Genomic DNA, 23,553 nt, shown 5'->3' with positions numbered 1-23,553 from the left:
CGATGCTTTTGATGCTTTGCTGGTTGAAGGGAAGTGGAGGAGTGGCCTAGTGGTTAGGGTGGTGGACTTTGGTCCTGGGGAACTGAGTTCGATTCCCACTTCAGGCACAGGCAGCTCCGTGTGACTCTGGGCAAGTCACGTAACCCTCCATTGCCCCATGTAAGCCACATTGAGCCTGCCAAGAGTGGGAAAGCGTGGGGTACGTGCAGGACGTCAGACTCCAGAAGCAGAAGCCTGCGCGGCCACATTGGTGATCTGCAAGGGCCGATTTCTACATGGAATGTTGCAACAGGTGGAGCAGGTGGGGGAAAGAGGGGGTGGTGGTTGGGAAGCGAGGATAGGGGAGGGCAGACTTATACGGTCTGTACCAGAGCCGGTGCTGGGAGGCGGGACTAGTGGTTGGGAGGCGGGAAATACTGCTGGGCAGACTTATATGGTCTGTGCCCTGAAAAGGACAGTACAAATTCAATTCAAGGTAAGGTATACACATATGAGTTTGTCTTGGGCAGACTGGATGGACCATGCAGGTCTTTTTCTGCCGTCATCTACTATGTTACTATGTAGAATCTCAAATAGCAGCAACAGTGGGGAGTGGCCTAGTGGTTAGGGTGGTGGACTTTGGTCCTGGGGAACTGAGTTCGATTCCCACTTCAGGCACAGGCAGCTCCGTGTGACTGTGGGCAAGTCACTTAACCCTCCATTGCCCCATGTAAGCCGCACTGAGCCTGCCATGAGTGGGAAAGCGCAGGGTACAAATGTAACAAAAAAAAATAGATACTATTGGAGATTCTACATGGAATGTTGCTATTCCACTAGCAACATTCCATGTAGAAGCCTGCGTGGCCACATTGGTGATCTGCAAGGGCCAACTTCTACATGGAATGTTGCTAGTGGAATAGCAACATTCCATGTAGAATCTCAAATAGTAGCAACAGTGGAGGAGTGGCCTAGTGGTTAGGGTGGTGGACTTTGATCCTGGGGAACTGAGTTTGATTCCCACTTCAGGCACAGGCAGCTCTGTGTGACTATGGGCAAGTCACTTAACCCTCCATTGTCCCATGTAAGCTGCATTGAGCCTGCCAAGAGAGGAAAAGCGTGGGGTACAAATGTAACAAAAAAAAAGTATTGTTGCTCTGGGAGAGGAAGTAAGCTACTAAACACATCATGAGGGATGTGGAGAATTTGGGGGGCACCCTGGCACCTGGGGCTCCTCCATTACAACACTGACATTGGGACTTTTAATTTTTAGTGCCCTAGGCAGTCACCTTGCCTACATCTGGGTCTGGTTCTATGCCTAAATGTAAGCAATGCTACATTTCATGAATATTCATTTTAAGGAGACGAGGGGGTCTTTGAGGAAAAGATCTCTGCATCCTGCTGTATGCAGGTGTCAAGATAGCTCAACAGCTAACTTCAGTCATCTGAGCTCTGTTCTTTTGCTCTGCAGCTTTTTCACTATTGTTCTCGCCTGATAAGAGAAAAGGCGAGTGCTGTCCTGTAGGTAATCAGCACCGAGGCTGATGTGATATGCAAGTGACGATCGCATCTCCGCTTCCAATTTCAGCAATACGTGGAAAATGCCTCCCAGATGAAAATTTGAGCTGCACATTGAGAGTTTAGTCAAATAGGCTATAAAAAAAAACCCACCACTTTTTTCACTAATATAATTCAAATGTAAAACCATGGGTGAAATGAAAATATGCCTCACAGAACACATTACTCTATTGCTGAGGGACGCTGCCACCTGGAAAAAGCTGTATGGGGGAAGCTGCAGATCACTGTTATTAAGGACCACGGTAAATAAACCTTCCAATCACTTACTGTGGGAAGTTGCAACTTTGGAAACAGTGGCTGACTTAAAAGCCAGTTCTTTCTTTTAGCTTATTCTTTCACATAGATTCTACCTTTTCAGTCCTTGACAATGACCCAAAAGGCTCACAAAAGACTTAATTAATACATTGGTGTAAATATTCAGCCAGTAGTGATGAGCGTTTTGCTGACTGCTGCTGGCATTGTTCCTGGATATTGAATGCTGGTAATGTCCGGGCTTTGCCACTGAATATCCACTTTATATGGACTCTGGAACCAGCCGTTAAGTCGATATTCAGAACTTAGTGGCTATGTGCTACCGTGTAAAGATAGGACTGTGTTTCATGTGGTCCTATTTATCTAGTTAATCTGAATATCAGCACTTATCCAGCCAACGGTTGACTCTGCCCCTGGAACCCCCCCCCCCCCCCCGGAGGGCCGCCCGGCTACCTTCCACGGTCTGAATATTGGCCCCAACATATTCAAAATAAAATTCATGGTGTCGATATTCAAAGTGATTTAACCAGCCAGAAACAGCCCTTGTAAGTCTCGGCAGCCATTTTGAACAGTGATCCGGCAGCGGGGGAGGGTCAGCGCCAGCAGCGGGCAGGCAAGGCTGGGCAGGGGGAGAGGAGGGTCGCTGGACATGGGTGGCTGCAGGGGGAAGGAGGGTGCTGGACGTGGGTGGGTGGAGGGGAGGCAGGGGAGAGAGGAGGGTCGCGGGGAGGCAGGGGAGAGAGGAGGGTTGCTGGACATGGGTGGCTGAAGGGGGGCTCTGTATGTGGAGCGCCTGCGACCAAGAGGTAGGGTTGTGGGGGCTGCGACTTCAAGGGGGGTTGCGGGGGCGATGACCCTGTGGGAAGGTGGTTTCGTTTGGCTTAGAGAGAGGGGGCTCGTTACAGGCCCCGCCCTCTGACTTTAAGGCCGCCTCCAATCTCCTGTCCTGAGCGTCCTTCAGGGCAGTGCCACCTTCCACCGGCAGAGCCGTTCTTAGTCACCGCAGTGATTAAAGAGTCCACTGTGGGCCAGAGAAAGGCCTCCCGTTCACCCTCAGGCAGAGGGTACAGACGGGACATGGCCTTGGCTACTTTAAGGCTCGCTTTAGGGGCATCCCATTGAGCCTAAATTAAAGCCTGCATGGTTTCATGAATGTGGAAGGTTCTAGGCAGGCGCTTAGTTCCCAGCATAATAGCTGAGCCTGCCGAGGCTAAGGGAGAGCCTTCCTCCGTAAAGGAAATGTTTAAAATGTTCATGGCCTGCACTAACAGGTTGGGCAAATCCTCTGAGCGAAACAGCCGTGCTGCAGAGGGGTCATCCGCTCCATGCTCCAAAGAATCGCCTAAGGACCTTTGGGAGAACTCAGAGACGCGGCTGCCCTCATCCACATCAGAGGAGACAGAGTCCCCTAGGGCCTGGAGATCCACCCGAGGGCGTTTGATCATAGAAGCCACATCACCCTTGTCAGAAAGGGGAGCAGGAGCAGCGTTTTGCAGAAGAAAGGCCTGATGCAGCAGCAAAATAAACTCAGGGGAGAAACCCCCCAGTCTGTGCACCTCTGCAGCCTGGGCCATGGCCCTAGAGGCACTCTCAACCTGCACTCCCAAGAGCGGGGGAGAGGCGCGCTACGCATCCAAAATGGCGTCCGTCGCGTCACTCCGCAAAGGAGCCGTGCGGGAAGAATGGAGCTTCAATTTTGCCAACTTTTTACCGCCGCCCAAGTCAAGGGCGGCCATCCTTTTACTGTCTCCCACCTTGAGGGCGGCCAAAGAAGAAGCCGTCCGAGCAGCGTAGCCGGCCAAAACCGGAAGGGCGGCCATCGGGGGATGGGCGCCTAAGGCGGGAAAAAACGCTGAACCGGAGGAAAAACCAGCTAACTCGCCAAACTCCGGAAAGGTGCCCAAAAAAGGCATCTCTGCCTCCGATCCCCGCGCTTCCCCGCTAGATGCACGCAGCGGTCCGGGAAGCGCTTTTTCACGCCCTTGCCATCTGACGCCATTAGCCACGTGGAGAACGTTCGGGGAACCCCCTGCCCGCTAGTAAAAGGTAAAATTACCTGCTTCTTGCTGCGAGCTGCAACGAAATGGTGTCCAGTGAGCAGCTGCAAGGAAGCTGTTCCTTCAAATCGCTTTCGGTTTTTTTTCTGTTTTTTTTTTTTTTTAAGGAGCCAGCAGGAGGGGGGAGAAAAGGAGGAACTGGAACCACCAGGTTTCACTTGCTCAAGAAGAGCCCTCAACCCCAGGCACTCAACCAGGGGCGTATCTGGACTCGGGCGGTAGGGGGGCCAGAGCCAGAGGGAGGGGGCACATTTTACCCCCCCCCCCGGCGCCACCGATCCCCCCCCCCGCCATTTCCGGACCCCCCCCTCGCCACCAATGACACCCTCCCCCGCTGCTGTCACTTACCTTTGCTGGCGGGGACCCCAACCCCCCACCAGCCGAGGTCCTCTCTTCCATGCAGGCTGCGCCGCTGCAAGTTTCAACGCTTCCTGTTCTTCTGAGTCTGACGTCCTGCACGTACAGACTGAATTCCAAATTCTGAGTCTGACGTTCTGCACGTTGTACGTGCAGGACGTCAGACTCAGAAGAACAGGAAGCGTTGAAACTTGCATCCTGCACGGAAGAGAGGACTTCGGCTGGCTGGGGCTTGGGGTCCCCCGCCAGCAAAGATCGGCGACGGGTTAGTGGCGGGCGGGCGGGAGGGGGAGGTGGAGGTGGAGAGGGTCTGTGGTAGGGGGGTCCAGGGCGAAATCTGCGGGGGCCCAGGCCCCTGTGGCCCCACGCAGATACGCCCCTGCACTCAACAAAACCTAAGCAATTAGGCTTGGAGACCTAGCCAGAGCTGCTGCTGTGTGACCACCACCTGCTGAGATAGAGAACATACTGAGGAGTTTCCAGCAGCACATGGCCACATATAGGGAGGCAAAAGATTGCTCTCTATCTCCACCTGCTGGTAGATGGACACAACCCACCAATCTATTGATCTGCTTGATGATATGGAAAGACACAGATATTCAGCGCCAAACCGGCTATGTTGAGTGGTCAAAATAGGCCGCTAAAATATCAGCCTATCTTTGACCGCTAAAAAGTTAACGGTTAGTGCTGTATATTGGCATAAAAGGTTAACTTTTTAGTTGCCAAATAAACCCAAATATTCAATGAACAGTCCAGCACTGAATATCTGAGTTTAACGCCGGCAGCGGACAGAAAAATCGCTGGCTGAATATTGGGCCCTACATGTTTTAATAGTATTTATATGTGTGTGAAACTTCCTTGGACACTGTTCCCTCTAAGCTGAGTCAGAGTCCTCCACCTACAGCCCTGCCAGTGAGGACAGGCAAGCTCTGTTGCTGGAAACGGCCCGGCATTGAATATCCGGTCTTAGCATCGACCAAGGGAATTAGCCAGTCTAACTGAATATTGGCTCCTATGTGTTTGTGCCTCCAACGCAATCTTTTTTTCGAAGTCCCTCATACCCTTCCTTATCAGCGCTTTGCATTTGACTTGACGTTCCTTATGCTGTTTCTTTTTATTTTCAGTCGGTTCCTTCTTCCATTTTCTGAAGGATTTTCTTTTAGCTCTAAATGGCAGATACAAATCAAGGTAGGTAACACAAAAAGTAGCACATATGAGTTTACAGTGGTGGAAATAAGTATTTGATCCCTTGCTGATTTTGTAAGTTTGCCCACTGACAAAGACATGAGCAGCCCATAATTGAAGGGTAGGTTATTGGTAACAGTGAGAGATAGCACATCACAAATTAAATCCGGAAAATCACATTGTGGAAAGTATATGAATTTATTTGCATTCTGCAGAGGGAAATAAGTATTTAATCCCTCTGGCAAACAAGACCTAATACTTGGTGGCAAAACCCTTGTTGGCAAGCACAGCGGTCAGACGTCTTCTGTAGTTGATGATGAGGTTTGCAACATGTCAGGAGGAATTTTGGTCCACTCCTCTTTGCAGATCATCTCTAAATCATTAAGAGTTCTGGGCTGTCGCTTGGCAACTCGCAGCTTCAGCTCCCTCCATAAGTTTTCAATGGGATTAAGGTCTGGTGACTGGCTAGGCCACTCCATGACCCTAATGTGCTTCTTCCTGAGTGTTGCCTTGGCTGTATGTTTTGGGTCATTGTCGTGCTGGAAGACCCAGCCACGACCCATTTTTAAGGCCCTGGCGGAGGGAAGGAGGTTGTCACTCAGAATTGTACGGTACATGGCCCCATCCATTCTCCCATTGATGCGGTGAAGTAGTCCTGTGCCCTTAGCAGAGAAACACCCCCAAAACATAACATTTCCACCTCCATGCTTGACAGTGGGGACGGTGTTCTTTGGGTCATAGGCAGCATTTCTCTTCCTCCAAACACGGCGAGTTGAGTTCATGCCAACGAGCTCAATTTTGTCTCATCTGACCACAGCACCTTCTCCCAATCACTCTCGGCATCATCCAGGTGTTCACTGGCAAACTTCAGACGGGCCGTCACATGTGCCTTCCGGAGCAGGGGGACCTTGCGGGCACTGCAGGATTGCAATCCGTTATGTCGTAATGTGTTACCAATGGTTTGCGTGGTGACAGTGGTCCCAGCTGCCTTGAGATCATTGACAAGTTCCCCCCTTGTAGTTGTAGGCTGATTTCTAACCTTCCTCATGATCAAGGATACCCCACGAGGTGAGATTTTGCGTGGAGCCCCAGATCTTTGTCGATTGACAGTCATTTTGTACTTCCTTTCCATTTCTTACTATGGCACCAACAGTTGTCTCCTTCTCGCCCAGCGTCTTACTGATGGTTTTGTAGCCCATTCCAGCCTTGTGCAGGTGTATGATCTTGTCCCTGACATCCTTAGACAGCTCCTTGCTCTTGGCCATTTTGTAGAGGTTAGAGTCTGACTGATTCACTGAGTCTGTGGACAGGTGTCTTTCATACAGGTGACCATTGCCGACAGCTGTCTGTCATGCAGGTAACGAGTTGATTTGGAGCATCTACCTGGTCTGTAGGGGCCAGATCTCTTACTGGTTGGTGGGGGATCAAATACTTATTTCCCTCTGCAGAATGCAAATAATTCATATACTTTCCACAATGTGATTTTCCGGATTTAATTTGTGATGTGCTATCTCTCACTGTTACCAATAACCTACCCTTCAATTATGGGCTGCTCATGTCTTTGTCAGTGGGCAAACTTACAAAATCAGCAAGGGATCAAATACTTATTTCCACCACTGTACCTTGTTGGGCCGACTGGATGGACCGTGCAGGTCCTTTTCTGCCGTCATCTACTATGTTCCTTCACCTCACTTTTTAACCATTCCGGCTGTCGTTTGGTTTTCCGTCCTCATAAGTACATAAGTAATGCCACACTGGGAAAAGACCAAGGGTCCACTGAGCTACTACTACTACTACTAGACATTTCTAAAGCGCTACTAGGGTTATGCAGCGCTGTACAATTTAATATAGAAGGACAGTCCCTGCTCAAGGAGCTTACAATCTAAAGGACAAATGTACAGTCAGTCAAATAGGGGCAGTCTAGATTTACTGAAAGGTATAAAGGTTAGGTGCCGAAAGCAACATTGAACAGGTGGGCTTTGAGCAAAGATTTGAAGATGGGAAGGGAGGGGCTTGGCGTAAGGGCTCAGGAATTTATTCCAAGCATAGGGTGAGGTGAGGCAGAATGAGCGGAGCCTGGAGTTGGCAGTGGTGGAGAAGGGTACTGAGAGGAGGGATTTGTCCTGTGAGCGGAGGTTACGGGCGGGAACGTAAGGGGAAATGAGGGTAGAGAGGTAATGAGGGGCTGCAGACTGAGTGCATTTGTAGGTAAGAAGGAGAAGCTTGAACTGTATGCGGTATCTGATTGGAAGCCAGTGAAGTGACCTGAGGAGAGGGGTGATATGAGTATATCGGTTCAGGCAGAATATAAGACGTGCAGCAGAGTTCTGAACGGATTGAAGGGGGGATAGATGGCTAAGTGGGAGGCCAGTGAGGAGTAGGTTGCAGTAGTCAAGGCGAGAGGTAATGAGAGCGTGGACGAGAGTACGAATTTTGCTGATGTTAAAGAGGAAGAAGCGACAGGTCTTGGCTATCTGCTGGATATGCGCAGAGAAGGAGAGGGAGGAGTCAAAGATGACTCCGAGGTTGCGGGCAGATGAGATGGGGAGGATGAGGGTGCCATCAATTGAGATAGAGAGCGGAGGAAGAGGAGAAGTGGGTTTTGGTGGAAAGACGATAAGCTCGGTCTTGGACATGTTCAGTTTCAGGTGACGGTTGGACATCCAGGCAGCAATGTCGGATAAGCAGGCCGATACCTTGGGAGAGATACAGCTGGGTGTCATCAGCATAAAGATGATACTGGAAACCATGAGATGAGATCAGTGAGCCCAGGGAAGAGGTGTAGATTGAAAAAAGAAGGGGTCCAAGGACAGATCCCTGGGGAACTCCAACAGAGAGCGGGATGGGGGTGGAGGAAGATCCATGAGAGTGTACTCTGAAGGTGCGGTGGGAGAGATAGGAGGAGAACCAGGAGAGGACAGAACCCTGGAACCCAAATGAGGACAGTGTGGCAAGAAGTACATCATGACTGACAGTGTCAAAAGTGGCGGATAGATCAAGGAGGATGAGGATGGAGTAGTGGCCTCTGGATTTGGCAAGGAACAGGTCATTACAGACTTTAGAGAGTGCTGTTTCTGTCGAGTGTAGAGGGCGAAAACCGGATTGAAGCGGATCGAGGAGAGAAAATCAAGGCTGCGGCTGTGAACAGCACGCTCAAGTATTTTGGAGAGGAAGGGTAGGAGGGAGATGGGGCGGTAGTTGGAGGGACAGGTAGGGTCAAGTGATGGTTTTTTGAGGAGAGGTGTGACTACGGCATGCTTGAAGGTGTCAGGGACAGTTGCAGTGGAGAGAGAGAGGTTGAGGATATGAGGAGGGGGTGACAGTACGAGAGATGGTGTTAAGTAAGTTGGTGGGGATGGGATCAGAGGAACAAGTGGTGCATTTCGAGGAGGAAAGAAGGCGGGCGGTTTCCTCCTCGGTGATATCAGGAAAGGAGGAGAAAGAGGCCTAGGTTGGTTGGTTGAGGGAGAGGGTTGAAGGGTGAAGAGGAAGAGGTGGCTTGGTAGTGAACTCAAGGTTGATCTTTTGCACCTTGTGTGGAAGTAGTCAGCCAGTGATTGAGATGAGAGTGAGGGGGGGGGGTGGGAGCGGAGGGCACTTTGAGGAGGGAGTTAAGGGTGGCGAAGAGACGACGAGGGTTGGCGCTGAGAGAATTGGTCAATTGGGTGTAATAGTCCTGTTTGGCAAGGAAAAGGGAGGACTGGAAGGAGGATAGCATGAATTTGTAATGAAGGAAATCTGAATGGGTACGAGATTTCCTCCACAGGCGTTCAGCAGATCGGGCGCAGGAGCCCATCATCCTGTCCCCGACAGCGGCCAATCAGGCCAAGGCACCTGGCAAACTTCCCAAACGTACAAACATTCTATACATGTTATTCCTGGAATTGTGGATTTTTCCCAAGTCCTTTTTTTAATACGCAGAATGTATTTGGCCTGGGATTCCAGGATGGTATTTCTGAACAGCATCCACCCCTGATGTAATTTTTCACCCTCGCAGCTGCTTCTGTAAGTTTTATTTTCACCATTCTTCTCATTTTATCATAGTCTGCTTTTTTAAAGTTAAATGCTAACATATTGGATTTCCTGTTTATATTTACTCCAAAGCTAATATCAAATCCGATCATATTATGATCACTATTATCAAGCGGCCCCAGCACCATTACCTCCCACACCAGATCATGCGCTCCACTAAGACTTGGTCTAGAATTTTTCCTCCTCTTGTTGGGTCCTGTACCAGCTGCTCCATAAAGCAGTCCTTGATGTTATCAAGGAATTTTACCTCCCCAGCATGCCCTAAGGTTACATTTACCCAGTCAATATCGGGGGTAATTAAAATCACCAATTATTATTATATGTTCCCCAGTTTGTTAGCCTCCCTAATTCCTGATAACATTTCTACATCTGTCCGTTCATCCTGGCCAGGTGGATTGTGCTGCACTCCTATCAGTGTCCTGTTTCCCTTAACACATGGAATTTCAATCCATAGGGATTCCCAAGATGTTTTTGTGTGCTGCAAAATTTTCAGTCTATTTGATTCAAGGCCTTCCTTAACATACAATATTTAATTTCCTTTGCTGAGTGAGCAGAGTAACTTAAAATACAGTCCCTATTTGATTCTACCTTTCCACAAGCTTAAAAACAATTTCCCAGCAAATTCTTACCAGTGAAGATCTCTCGCTCTCTGGAAGTCCTCTCACTGCACCTGTTCTGGACTGGGGGCGGGGGTGACCTAGAAACCCCACCGACATAACCTTGTATCTGCACCACATCACTGCCACAGTCAAGCAGAACCCATACAAAGTCTCCCTTAAACCAGGGCCGCCGAGAGCCGGGTCCGGGACAAGGCCGCCCCCGGGCCCCCCACCACCCGAGGTCGTCGTCGTCATCGCCGCCGGGCCCCCCCTCCACCCGCTACTGGGCTGGGCCCTGCACTAACCTTAAACGCCTCCTTTCACCTTCGCAGCAAGCAGCAGCAGGGCAGAACTCTCCTTCCTTCCGTGCCCCGCCCTCGTGGACGTTACGTCAGGCGAGGGCGGGACACGGAAGGAAGGAGTGGCCTGCCCTGCTGCTGCGAACGTGGTGAAAGGAGGCATTTAAGGTTAGTGCTGGGAGCGACGGAGGGAGGACGCGTCGGACTGCGGTGTCGCCGGGCCCCCTCCGGAGGCACGGGCCCCTCCGGAGGCACGGGCCCGGGGACTTTTGTCCCCCCCTCTCGGCGGCCCTGCTTAAAACTACAAGTAACACACAACAGTGCAGTGGATAAAATATTTAATTATAATGTGAGAGTGGTTGATTTATAGCTCCCCTTCCGTCATATCATAGTATTCTGAAAAGAGAAAGAAAATGTTAGCTTATTTATCTGGAAAGCACAAGCAGCACTTTACAGTCACAGATCAATGATTGTGTAGCTAGAAAAACACTAACAGAGTTAAATAGATTAGCCGCATAAACTTATACAGACAATTCTAGTCTTATATTTAGGATTTACCCAGGTAAGTCTCCTGCTGAACGTTGTCAAATAAAGATTTGTGTGCATTGCTTTCTGCCTTACTTTAGGATAGCTTTCTACCTTGACCAGACACAGATGCACACGTAACAGTGTCAGTGGTGAATACCAGTGTCGAGGGCAAAGAACTTTACTGCGCCCTGGGAATGCCTCCAGACAGGCCTCTCTGTATATGGCGAGCAGGGAAGAGATTTTCAACCCCGATGATTCATCTGGCTAACCCCTAAAGATCAGCAGAGTAATCTTTTCAATATCAACATCCACAGTAACATAAGGATCAATATTTAGCCAGTGACAGTTAGTGTTTCTTTCAACACTGACCATTTCCAGCTAAATTAAATCCAGATATCCAGCACCAGGCCCATCCTTGCTTGGCACCAAATATCTGGAAGCTTTCCAGGTATGGCCAATATTCAGAACTATGCCCGCATGGCTAACTAGGCATAAAGACTCATTACCCTTCTCCACCACCGCCAACTCCAGGCTCCGCTCATTCTGCCTCGCCTCACCCTATGCTTGGAACAACCTTCCCAGCCCTTACGCCAGCCCCCTCCCTGCCCATCTTCAAGTCTTTGCTTAAAGCCCACCTCTTCAATGCTGCGTTCGGCACCTAACTTTTTCAGGAAATCCAGACTGCCCCAATTTGACTGCCCCTATCAGACTGACTGTTCACGTGTCCTTTAGATTGTAAGCTCCTTCTATGTTAAATTGTACAGCGCTGTGTAACCCTAGTAGCGCTTTAGAAATGTTAAGTAGTAGTAGTAGTAGTTTATGCCATCCAACATGCCCAGTTAGCTTTGCGGGCACTGGTGTTTATTTTTGTTTATTGAGATTTGATAAAACTGCCCTTATCATACAGCAAATCAGAGTGATGGACAATCAAAATATTAAAAACAGGAAGAGGAATTCCATAACGCAGTGGCTCCCAGACCTGGTCCTGGAAGCACCGTAGCTAGTCAGGTTTTCAGCACACCCACAATGAATATTCACAAGAGAGATTTGCATGCACTACTTCCACTCTATGCAAATCTCTCTCATGAATATTCATTGTGGATATCCTGAAAACCTGACTGGCTGGGGTGGCTCCAGGACCAGGTCTGGGAACCACTGCCATAAAATACAGGCTAGATTATCAATCAAGCAGTCACAAACATACCAAGGGAGAGAGGGATGCCCGTATAACCCTCGGTTGCACTCTGATTCCATCCCAGTACCTCCTCAGCCCTAATCCCAGGGGCTGTGCAGGCTAAGGATGGAGGATATTCGGCAGCACATTGTAGTTCAACCTGGCAAAGCCTCTCAAATTTCTATTGGTTCCTGTCTCTTTAAATGGGAAAAATATACCAAGACAGCAGTGGAGGGACAATGGGAAATCCACAGGTATCTGCAGGTACTGGTGACAACAGTCATTAATAACATGGGGATGGGATGGGGACTAGATTATGTCGTAAACTTGAAACACCAACACCTCAGCTGAAAAAGAATTCAGAAAAAGCAGGCATATTTAACAATGTTTAAATTGTAGCAAGCTAAAGAATGCATTTTATGTTTTCTTTGAATTTACAAGATCTTTTCAGCATGGGTTGGTTATGCTAATGAGAAAGAAAACTTTAGGGATGATAAGGGCACGATAGCAGTATTGATGGGGTACTCAGGGGTTTGATTGATCACCAAATTATGGAAAAACCAAATCTCAGCAATTTACAAAAATTATAAAAGAAAAAGGGAAAAGTACGTCAAAAATAAGACAGGACAGATCACAATAACTCAGAAAACAATGCAACCATCCTGCATAATACAGCATCCAAACAAAACAAAAAAATGGGTGGAGGGCAGGAGGATGGAAATAAGTGACTGCGGCCAGGTGGGGAGGGGACCAAATTATGTCCCCCTCATTCTGTAAGTGCCCTTCCCTGCTTACATTCAAAGAGTACTGCCAACCACAGTGGAAGGTGACTCATGAAGGTGGCTTTTTTTGGTCTTTGCAACCAGTTGCCACTCCCATTACGAATGGAACCAACCTTGATTAAGTTCAAGGGATTTGCTAAAAACGCATTTTTCCCCAGGCTTTCAGAGTACCAGAGATGTAGAGCTCTGCAAGGTTTATGTCTTTTGATTATATAGTAGAATTACAGCGTCATATTTTATTGTTTTCTGTGTGTGATATAATCTTTCCTTTTGACTATGGCATTCTTATTTGTATGTTTTGTATTATTATTGTTTTTATATAATGTAAGCCGCTGACAGCTTTTTTGGCTAAGCAGTATATCAAGATTAAATAAACATGAATCACTTGTTTCCTCTCCAAAATATTAGGACTAGGGGGCACACAATGTAACTACTAAGTAGTAAATTTAAAACAAACTGGACAAAACATTTCTTCACTCAATGTGTAATCAAACTCTGGAATCTGTTGCCACAGAATGTAGTAAAAGCAGTTAGCTTAGCAGGGTTTTAAAAAAAAGTCCATAAGCCATTATTAAGATGGACTTGGGAAAATCCACTGTTTATATCTAGGGCAAGCAGCATAAAGTCTGTTTTACTGTACTAGGATCTTTCCAGGTACTTGTGACCTGGATTGGCCACTGTTGGAAACAGGATACTGGGCTTGATGGACCTTCGGTCTGTCGCAGTATAGCTACTGTTATATTCTTTGTTAACTAAACTAGTGCACTTAACCACTAGTCTTTAATGATGCATTCAAAAGGCTAATATGTAATTGTTATGGTTCACAGGTATAAATATAGTATAGCCTGCGCCTACTACCCAGCTTGGACCTGCTGGAAAAGCTTGGCCCAGCCTTAAGGCTGCTGGGAAAGACAGGTCAAGTAAGTTTTTAATTGAAATCGAGGGCCAGCTATTAACAGAAGTTTCTAACTGGCACAATTGTCAGTTGGGAATTATGAAACAGAAATAGCTCAGAAGAACCTTATGGCAGGTGCATGGGAAAAGCAGAAGTAAGAAAGAACATTTGTGGTCAAAGACAGTTGGCCATCTGCTGGAAAAAGGTGGGGGGATTTTTCCAGAGTAAAAATATCAAAATCTGCAGTTAGTCTTGTGCCATCTGGGTAAAACAGTTTTTTTTAGGGGGGGGGGGTAATAGGGCTCAATGTTAATAAAGGGAATATAATGACTGACAGCTGATATGTATGGGAGAGTTGTAGGCAAGAGTTCGACCTGGGCGTCACTCTGCTGGAGAGGTCTCCCCTGAGAATATTTCTATATTCTTATCAATGCTTCATATGTAACCTGGCTTTGGTAAGTAATAAACAATCCTCTAAATGAATCTGTTTCTCACTCTCTTTATTTCTATTTATAGGGAATCTGCAACAATACATGAGATCTGGTATAGGTATGAAGAAGGGTAACTAGAATATATCACCTCTTGACTGTCTTTTGGTCTGGTGAGAGAAGTGCACGTCTCTGCCAGGGTTAAAAGATCATAGTAAGCACCTTTAGAGATTTCTGCACTACTCAGTGACATGGCTGGTCCATGCACTGAAATCATAAGTTGGAATGATTGGAGTCAGATGGAATTGGTAAAAGCCTTCTCTGAGTTCTCTCTGCAGTATCAGCCAGAACCTAGGGGACATATTACCCCCATTAATACACAGGGGAAGGGCATGGGTGGGGATAACAGTTCAGTGTAACTTACAGAATGCGGTAAGTTATGCACATCAATGTCGCATGCGAACATTTACCTGAGCCACAGACCTGTTGCAAATGTGTGTGCCTAAATTGTGGGGTACTGATGAGGGTTTTACATTACATTGGAATCTTATAGTCTGCTACAACCGACAAGCTCAAAACAGGTAACAGTGAAAAGAAGGACCATTCTCCAAACAGCTTTTACAATAGATAATCACAATACGCAAGATGAGTACAAAGTTCATAGATCAGGAAAAATACACCCAGAAAAGAATGGTCTTTAATGGTCTCCTAAACAAAAAATAATATCCCATTTGCCCGAGAGAAAAAAACTAGAGGATTTCAGATACAGGCAGCTTGATATGTTAAAGAAGATTGCAAGGGTCGTATGCTTTTACTTTGCGAACTGTAGGAAAGCCCAACATGTAAATATTCCTATTAAAGGAAGACCAATATTTAAATAAACTCTAGCATCTATTGGCAGCCAGTGTTTGCACATGTGTAAGTGTTTACATGTTTATATTTCCATGTGTAAGTGTGTACATATTTACATTTACATGTATAATTGTGCATGTATGTTTGTTCACATTTACATGTGTAATTGCTTACATGTGTGTTTACACTTGCATATGCATGCATGTGTTTATGTTTACATATACATGTGTGTTATTGCATATGCAAGTGTTTACATGTTACATATACATGTGTGTGCATATGCGGTTGTTTACATGTTTACACTTACATGTGTGTTTGTCCATACGTAAGCATTTATATGTTGACAATCATATGTGGAAGGATGGAGTGTTATCCAATTAGCAGGTTCTGATTAGCCTTAACTAAGGGCTGGGTTCTGTATACTCCAGAATTCTATATATGGTGCCTTAATTTCCACACAGAAATAGAAGCATATTCTGTAACAATGTGTATAACTAATTGGCATTAATTAAGATTTATGCACACAATTCACTATATATATTCTTTAACATGGTACAATTAAATTCTAAGTTGCATATTTACATGTTTGAGAGTTTGTGCATATGTAAGTGTTTATATGTACATGTGTATTTGCATATGCACTGTTTACATGTTTACACATGTTATATGTGTGTTTGTGCATATGCAGTTTACATGTTTACATATGTTTGCATATGAATGTTTACATATTTACATTTATGTATATGTGCATATGCAAGTGTTTGCATGTTTACATTTACATGTGTGTTTGTGTAAGAGTTTACATGTTTACAATTACATGTAAGTGTTTGAGTGTGTGTAAGTGTTCGAGCATGTGTTTAAAGGTTTACATTTACACGTGTAAGTGTTTAAATTTATATGTGTAAGTGTTTGCATATGTGTAAGTGTTTGCATGTTTACATTTACGTGTGTAAATGTTTGTGCATATGTGTTTACAGAAGGGAAACCAAAAGGAGACTTGTTAGTAAGTTTTCTATTCCTGGACAGAGCTGTGAACTGAAAATTATCCAACGTTAGATGGGAGTAGCCCCATCTAACGTTTTATATAAAAAAACAAACAAACAAACAAACAAACAACTCTGGCCTCTCTAGGAAGCCAATGCAATCTTACAAAGTAACCTGAGAGAAGATCAGATGCACCGTAGGATTCTGTATTGTCTGATGCCTTTTTAACTTATGCTTCAAACTTTTCAAAAATATATGATTACAATAGTCTAACTTCAGCAATATCAGTGACTGGACCAGAAGTGTAAATTTCAGTTTTAGTTACAAACTGCGGGAAACGGCAGCTGACCCAGTCGGAGCCCAGGTGAACCGATAAAAGGTCTACATCGAACCAGTGGTCGGACGATAGGAACGGCAACCTCCAATTGAGCCAGCCGACCTGCTAATCTACTGACCACGCAGCCTTCCAAAGCGCCAGCAAACCCGATCAAAAAACTGCTCACTGCACAACCCGGACGGAACGTCCCATTATGTGAACAGTGAAAGAAAGACACAGCCGAAAACAAGAAATCACCGGCACACCCCGCGAGCTCCCAGTGTGAGCGAGACAACGTTGGGGACTGACCATGGATCCTGCAGACCTACCTCGTGGCCGCGAATCGGGAAGAACTGATCCCCAACAGCACAGGAGACAGAGAGGTAAATTGACCCTCTCCCACGTTGCTACCACTGGCGGCTGGGGAGGACCGTGTAACGCGGGGAGACCAGTCCCCACAGTGGGGGAGGACAGGGAAACAACCGAGACGCCCCGCCGACCTGTCCCCTGGTAACCACTGCCCTTTAAAGGCCGATAACAACCCTCCAACCCTCAAGCAGACACCGTGCATGACCCGCGACGAGGAAACACCGAGCAACCAGGAGAGGAACAGCTGATCGCCCGCCGACTCGAGCGAAGCAGTGGAGAGAGAGAAGTACGCGCTAACAGCTGAGCACTGTCGATCCGGTGGAGCGGTGGACAGAGGAGTCGAGAACGGAACGACAGAGATTGAAAAGGCGAGAGAGGAGAACACGCGCTGACCGACCACTACAGACTCTCATCGACCACAACAACAGCGTAGTGAGAGGAATACAACCATCTCGAACTGATCCGAACCTGGCCCAACGATCCAGAAGGTAACAGCAAAATTTCTCCTCCCGACTGGTCTTCCCCAAACAAACACCCCATCCATGTGGGACTCCAGGTTTATCGGCATTTCTTGGGATTTTTTTTTTACTGAGCACTATTTCTTGTATTTATATTGTGCAACAAGGAAACGCCAGGTTACCTCATTCATAAGACTCCATACAGAGGCGCTTCTGCGCGCCGAAACACGGCAGCTGTGTCGCGTCATTTGAATGTTCCTCAATAAAGGACTGAATATTGACCCATGTATCTAAGTCAAAACACCTAGATTAGGTGATTACCCCTCCTCCCAAAATATAGTGGAGGAGTGGCCTAGTGGTTAGGGTGGTGGACTTTGGTCCTGGGGAACTAAGGAACTGAGTTTGATTCCCACTTCAGGCACAGGCAGCTCCTTGTGACTCTGGGCAAGTCACTTAACCCTCCATTGCCCCATGTAAGCCGCATTGAGCCTGCCATGAGCGGGAAAGCACAGAGTACAAATGTAACAAAAATAAAATAAATAAATATATCTATAGTTCTAGAACAGGCAAGACAAAGTCCTTAGACTCTGAGCTACTCTTCACCTCTCCCACTAGTTTCTAGGTGGGCACCCTCCTATCTCCCTCCCTCCCTCTCTCGATCTCTTCCTATTTTCATCTGCTCTCCTTAGAGACATAGAAACTTCCTTTCGCATTTACACTGGCACCTAACTAAAATTTCAACTACATCTAGACTGCTTCAGCCACAAAATTAAACAAATCTTTCCTTCAGGCCCTATAAGAAAGAAGGGTGCACCTCCTAGGCAGAGATATGTTGACGGCATCCACTTGCTGTCTTCTTGCAAATACAAGTGTAAAAATATTTTGTGAATTGGTAAAAATGTATTCAGTAACACAGATGGGTGACAGGTCCTTCTCCAAACACAGTTCTGAGCCATCAGCAGGTAGACTAGGGAGACACCTGAGTGACAGGTCTTAGCAGGTAGACTAGGGAGACACTGAGTGACAGTCCGAGTCCTCAGCAGGTAGACTAGGGAACACTGAGTGACAGGTCCAGTCCTCAGCAGGTAGACTAGGGAACCACCTGAGTGACAGGTCCGAGTCCTCAGCAGGTAGACTAGGAGACACCTGAGTGACAGATCCGAGTTCTCAGCAGGTAGACTAGGGAACCACCTGAGTACAGGTCCCAGTCCTCAGCAGGTAGACTAGGGAACCACCTGAGTGATAGGTCCGAGTCCCCAGCAGTAGACTAGGGAACCACCTTGAGTGACAGGTCCAGTCTCAGCAGGTAGACTAGGGACACCTGAGTGACAGGTCCGAGTCCTCAGCAGGTATACGGAACCACCTGAGTGACAGGTCGAGTCCTCAGCAGGTAGACTAGGGAGACACTTGAGTGACAGGTCCAAGTCCTCAGCAGGTAGACTAGGGAACCACCTGAGTGCAGTCCGAGTCCTCAGCAGTAGTAGACTAGGGAACCACCTGAGTGACAGGTCTGAGTCCTCAGCGATATACTAGGGAACCACCTGAGTGACAGGTCCGAGTCCTCAGCAGGGTAGACTAGGGAGACACTGAGTGACACGTCCAAGTCCTCAGCAGGTAGACTAGGGAACCACCTGAGTGACAGGTCTGAGTCCTCAGCAGGTAGACTATGGAACCACCTGAGTGATAGGTCCGAGTCCCCACGGGTAGACGAGGGAGACACCCTGAGCTGACAGATCCGAGTCCTCAGCAGGTAGACTAGGGAGACACCTGAGTGACAGGTCTGAGTCCTCAGCAGGTAGACTAGGGGAGACACCTGAGTGACAGGTCCGACGTCAACTCAGCAGGTAAGACTAGGGGAGACACTTGAGTGACAGGTCCAAGTGCTCAGCAGGTAGACTAGGGAGACACCTGAGTGACAGATCCGAGTTCTCAGCAGGTAGACTAGGGAGACACCTGAGTGACAGGTCCGAGTCCTCAGCAGGTAGACTAGGGAACCACCTGAGTGATAGGTCCGAGTCCCCAGCAGTTAGACTAGGGAACCACCTGAGTGACAGGTCCCAGTTCTCAGCAGGTAGACTAGGGAGACACCTGAGTGACAGGTCCGAGTCCTCAGCAGGTAGACTAGGGAGACACTTGAGTGACAGGTCCAAGTGCTCAGCAGTAGACTAGGGAGACACCTGAGTGACAGATCCGAGTTCTCAGCAGGTAGACTAGGGAGACACCTGAGTGACAGGTCCGAGTCCTCAGCAGGTAGACTAGGGAGACACTTGAGTGACAGGTCCAAGTGCTCAGCAGGTAGACTATGGAGACACCTGAGTGACAGATCCGAGTTCTCAGCAGTAGACTAGGGAACCACCTGAGTAACAGGTCCCAGTCCTCAGCAGGTAGACTAGGAACCACCTGAGTGATAGGTCCGAGTCCCCAGCAGTTAGCTAGGGAACCACCTGAGTGACAGGTCCCAGTTCTCAGCAGGTAGACTAGGGAGACCACCTGAGTGACAGTCCGAGTCCTCAGCAGGTATACGGAACCACCTGAGTGACAGGTCCGAGTCATCAGCAGGTAGACTAGGGAGACACTTGAGTGACAGGTCCAAGTGCTCAGCAGGTAGACTAGGGAACCACCTGAGTGTCAGGTCCGAGTCCTCAGCAGGTAGACTAGGGAGACACTTGAGTGACAGGTCCAAGTGCTCAGCAGGTAGACTAGGGAACCACCTGAGTGTCAGGTCCGAGTCCTCAGCAGTATACAAACCACCTGAGTGACAGGTCCGAGTCCTCAGCAGGTAGACTAGGGAGACCTGAGTGACAGATCCGAGTCCTCAGCAGGTAGACTAGGGAGACACTTGAGTGACACGTCCAAGTCCTCAGCAGGTAGACTAGGGAACCACCTGAGTGACAGGTATGAGTCCTCAGCAGGTAGACTAGGGAGACACCTGAGTGACAGGTCCGAGTTTCAGCAGGTAGACTAGGGAGACACCTGAGTGACAGATCCGAGTCCTCAGCAGGTAGATTAGGGAGACACCTGAGTGACAGGTCTGAGTCCTCAGCAGATATACAGAACCACCTGAGTGACAGGTCCGAGTCCTCAGCAGGTAGACTAGGAGATACCTGAGTGACACGTCCAAGTCCTCAGCAGATATACAGAACCACCTGAGTGACAGGTCTGAGTCCTCAGCAGGTAGACTAGGGAGACACCTGAGTGACACGTCCAAGTCCTCAGCAGGTAGACTAGGGAACCACCTGAGTGACAGGTCTGAGTCCTCAGCAGGTAGACTAGGGAGACACCTGAGTGACAGGTCCGAGTCTTCAGCAGGTAGACGAGGGAGACACCTGAGTGACAGATCCGAGTCCTCAGCAGGTAGACTAGGGAACCACCTGAGTGATAGGTCCGAGTCCCCAGCGGGTAGACTAGGGAGACACCTGAGTGACAGTCCGAGTCCTCAGCGGGTAGACTAGGAGACACCTGAGTGACAGGTCCGAGTCCTCAGCAGGTAGACTAGGGAGACACCTGAGTGTTAAGGACACACAGGTGAAGTTTTCTGTGACAGTGAGCCCTGTCTACAAGATTAATGACCAAAATGGAGTATCAGGCCTAACACAGTGCTTGGGGCAATTAACTTGTACTTTCATGCCCTGTAATGGGTTAAAATGTGTAGAGTGGGGAGTAACCCTGGTTGCACACTCAGAATCATGAAGGACCCAGACACCTTTCAACAGAACCCAATAGTTTATCTTGGCCTGCCCTGCTCCACTGATCCAAAAAACGGGAGACAGAACCAGGACAAGATGTACATTCTGTAGTCCCTACCTGATGCTGGTGGGATGTCAGCCCCTACTGTTCCCGTGGCACTGGGAGGTGGAGGCGGTGGCACGGCTCTTCTGTGGAAACAAAGGCATTATTAACACTTGATAGAAACCTTTATGTGCCCACAATAAAAGGGAGGGCTGGGGGCAGAGGAACAGGGGCAGAGAGGTATTTGGGTACATGTTCAGGGTCCCAGTAGTTAAAATCAGTTCATCTGATTCTGGTTTAGACTACTCTCAGGCTCTCAAAGTCAAACTGCCAAGGCCCCAAATTTTTCTAAGGCAAAGAAGAACTAATGTTTGAAAAAGCAATCCTATGACCTTTTGAATTTTGGAAGTTTTAAAAATATTCTGGAATGTAAACACCTTCTAAAGAAACTCTCTGCAGAAGCAACTTAGAGATCAACCTTTGTAGAAACCTGGGGAGACAGGTTGTCTCATCCTGAAAGAATCAGGCAGCAATGGACTCGATTAGATGGAGAAAAGAATGTTTATCAAAAAGGTCTGAAATATGTCCACAGTGGTGACTGGCTGACTGCTTGCACAAGATTTTAAAGCTGCATCCTTTTGGATGCCAACACAGAACAAGTTGTCACATAATTAATGACATCTCCACTTATTTGCCTGCCTTGGTTCAACCAGCAATGACATGATCAGTAATGTGACACTGATTCTGTCAGAATCCCATTGTGGGATCTGCCTGGTGGCTCAATGACATTGCTAAGCATTCATGTGAGAGACTTGGGTTCTCCTCCTTATCTAGGATTCTGTTCTCACACTGGCCACATGAGGCAGTATTTTCCACTCCTGAAGGGGTTCTGGTTGGGGGAAGTAGTGTTAGTGCCAGACTTAGATTTCATGTGAGCTGATTTCAAGAGTAAGCTGCAGTTTATGATGCTGGTCATGGACTGCTGCTGTGATCAGGGCCGTCCGAGAGGGGGGAACAGGGGGGAGTGGGGGGGGGTGACAAAATCCCCGGGCCCGGGCCTCCAGGGGGCCCTGCGCCGCATGTCCCTTGTCATGCAGCATTCTTTTCTTTATCCGTCACAGGCAGCACTGCATTCATTCTTACAGGCAGCTCCGCTCCCCTCTGCGCGTCGATCCGGCACTCTCTGTTATATAACGTAGGGCCAATGGATGTGGCAGAGGGGAGCGGAGCTGCCTGTGAAATGAATGGCAGCGCGGCCGGCGACAGATGAAGAAAAAGTAAAACGGTTAAACGTGCACGGGGGTAGGAAGAATGGCAGGGGGGTAGGAAGAAATGGCGAGCAGGAGGCTGTCGGGGGAGCGGGAGTGAGGTAATGGAGAATCGCTGGACAATGGATGGGAGGGCAGGGGATGAGGAAATCGCTGGACGAGGAGGGGAGGGCAGGGGGAGAGAGAAGATATCGCTGGACATGGAGAGGAGAGGAGGGGGGAGAGAAGAGATCACTGGACATGGAGAGGAGGGGAGGGCAGGGGGAGAGAAAAGATCGCTGGACAGGAGGGGAGGGGAGGGGAGGGGGGAGAGAGAAGAGATCGCTGAACAGGAGGGGAGGGCAGGGGGAGAGAGAAGAGGTCGCTGAACAGGAGGGGAGGGCAGGGGGAGAGAGAGAAGAGATCGCTGGACATGAGAGGAGGGCAGGGCAGGGGGGAGAGAGAGAAGAGATCGCTGGACAGGAGGGGAGGGCAGGGGGGAGAGAGAGAAGAGATCGCTGGACAGGAGAGGAGGGCAGGGGGGAGAGAACTAAGATTGCTGGACAGCAGAGGAGGGCAGGGGGGAGAAGAGATCGCTGGACAGGACAGGAGGGGAGGGCAGGGGAGAGAGGAGAATTGCTGAACATGGATGGATGAATGGAGGAGGCAGGTGAGACAGGAAATTGACTGGATATGGGGGATGGAGGAGAGGCAGGGAGAATGGAGAGTTGCTGGACATGGATGGATGGAGGGGAGGGAAGTCAGGAAGGAGATGCACATGGATGGAGGGGAAGGGAGTGAGGAGAAATACTGGATATTGATAGAGGGGAAATTGCTGAATTTAAGGGCTGGATCGGAACACTTTGAGGGCAGATGCTGAAACCGGAGGAAGGATAGGGACAGGGTACAGATGGTAGACATGACACATAAGGACACAGGAGGATGGTGGACATGGTGAGAGTAAAAATATCAAATGAAAGAAGACACTACATAAAACAGAAGACGCTGAGACCAAAGCGATAGAAAAACTAATTGATCAGACAACAAAGGTAGAAAAAATATTTTATTCAGAATTTATTAATTGGAATATGTCAGCTTTTGGAAATGTGCACCTGTGATATTTTTCATGTAAGTTTCAATTTTTCTAGTATTGCTGCATGCCCGAGCCTGACTTCTTGAGGTAACTTTCCAGTTCAGTATTTGCCTTTATATTTTGTTTATTTCTAGTTCCTTGTGTCATATCTGTTGTCATGTTTTCATGTGTGATCAAGGTGCAGTATTCTGCTAGCCCTTTGTAGCCCTTTTTGGGTTTTTATTTTTGTTTTCATTAAGTTGTGTACTGGTGTTTTAGATTCCGGTGTAATTATATCGCTGCCTTCCACGCATAAGGTTGTAGCTCGTCCTGTCCTTGGAATTAGTGCTGTTATGGTTTGGTAAGGTTATGAGTGGGTTTTGC

At 48.1% G+C, this 23,553-nt stretch overlaps 1 pseudogene; it reads right to left on the bottom strand.

Moving 5' to 3' along the window:
• Positions 1-10,684: 10,684 nt before the first annotated feature.
• The window catches only part of LOC115458788, a 35,066-nt pseudogene continuing 22,197 nt past the window's right edge, over positions 10,685-23,553 (bottom strand).

The sequence above is a fragment of the Microcaecilia unicolor genome, unplaced genomic scaffold (genome assembly GCF_901765095.1).
Source record: "Microcaecilia unicolor unplaced genomic scaffold, aMicUni1.1, whole genome shotgun sequence".
NCBI lineage: Eukaryota > Metazoa > Chordata > Amphibia > Gymnophiona > Siphonopidae > Microcaecilia > Microcaecilia unicolor.
This window is presented reverse-complemented; position numbering and strand designations above follow the sequence as displayed.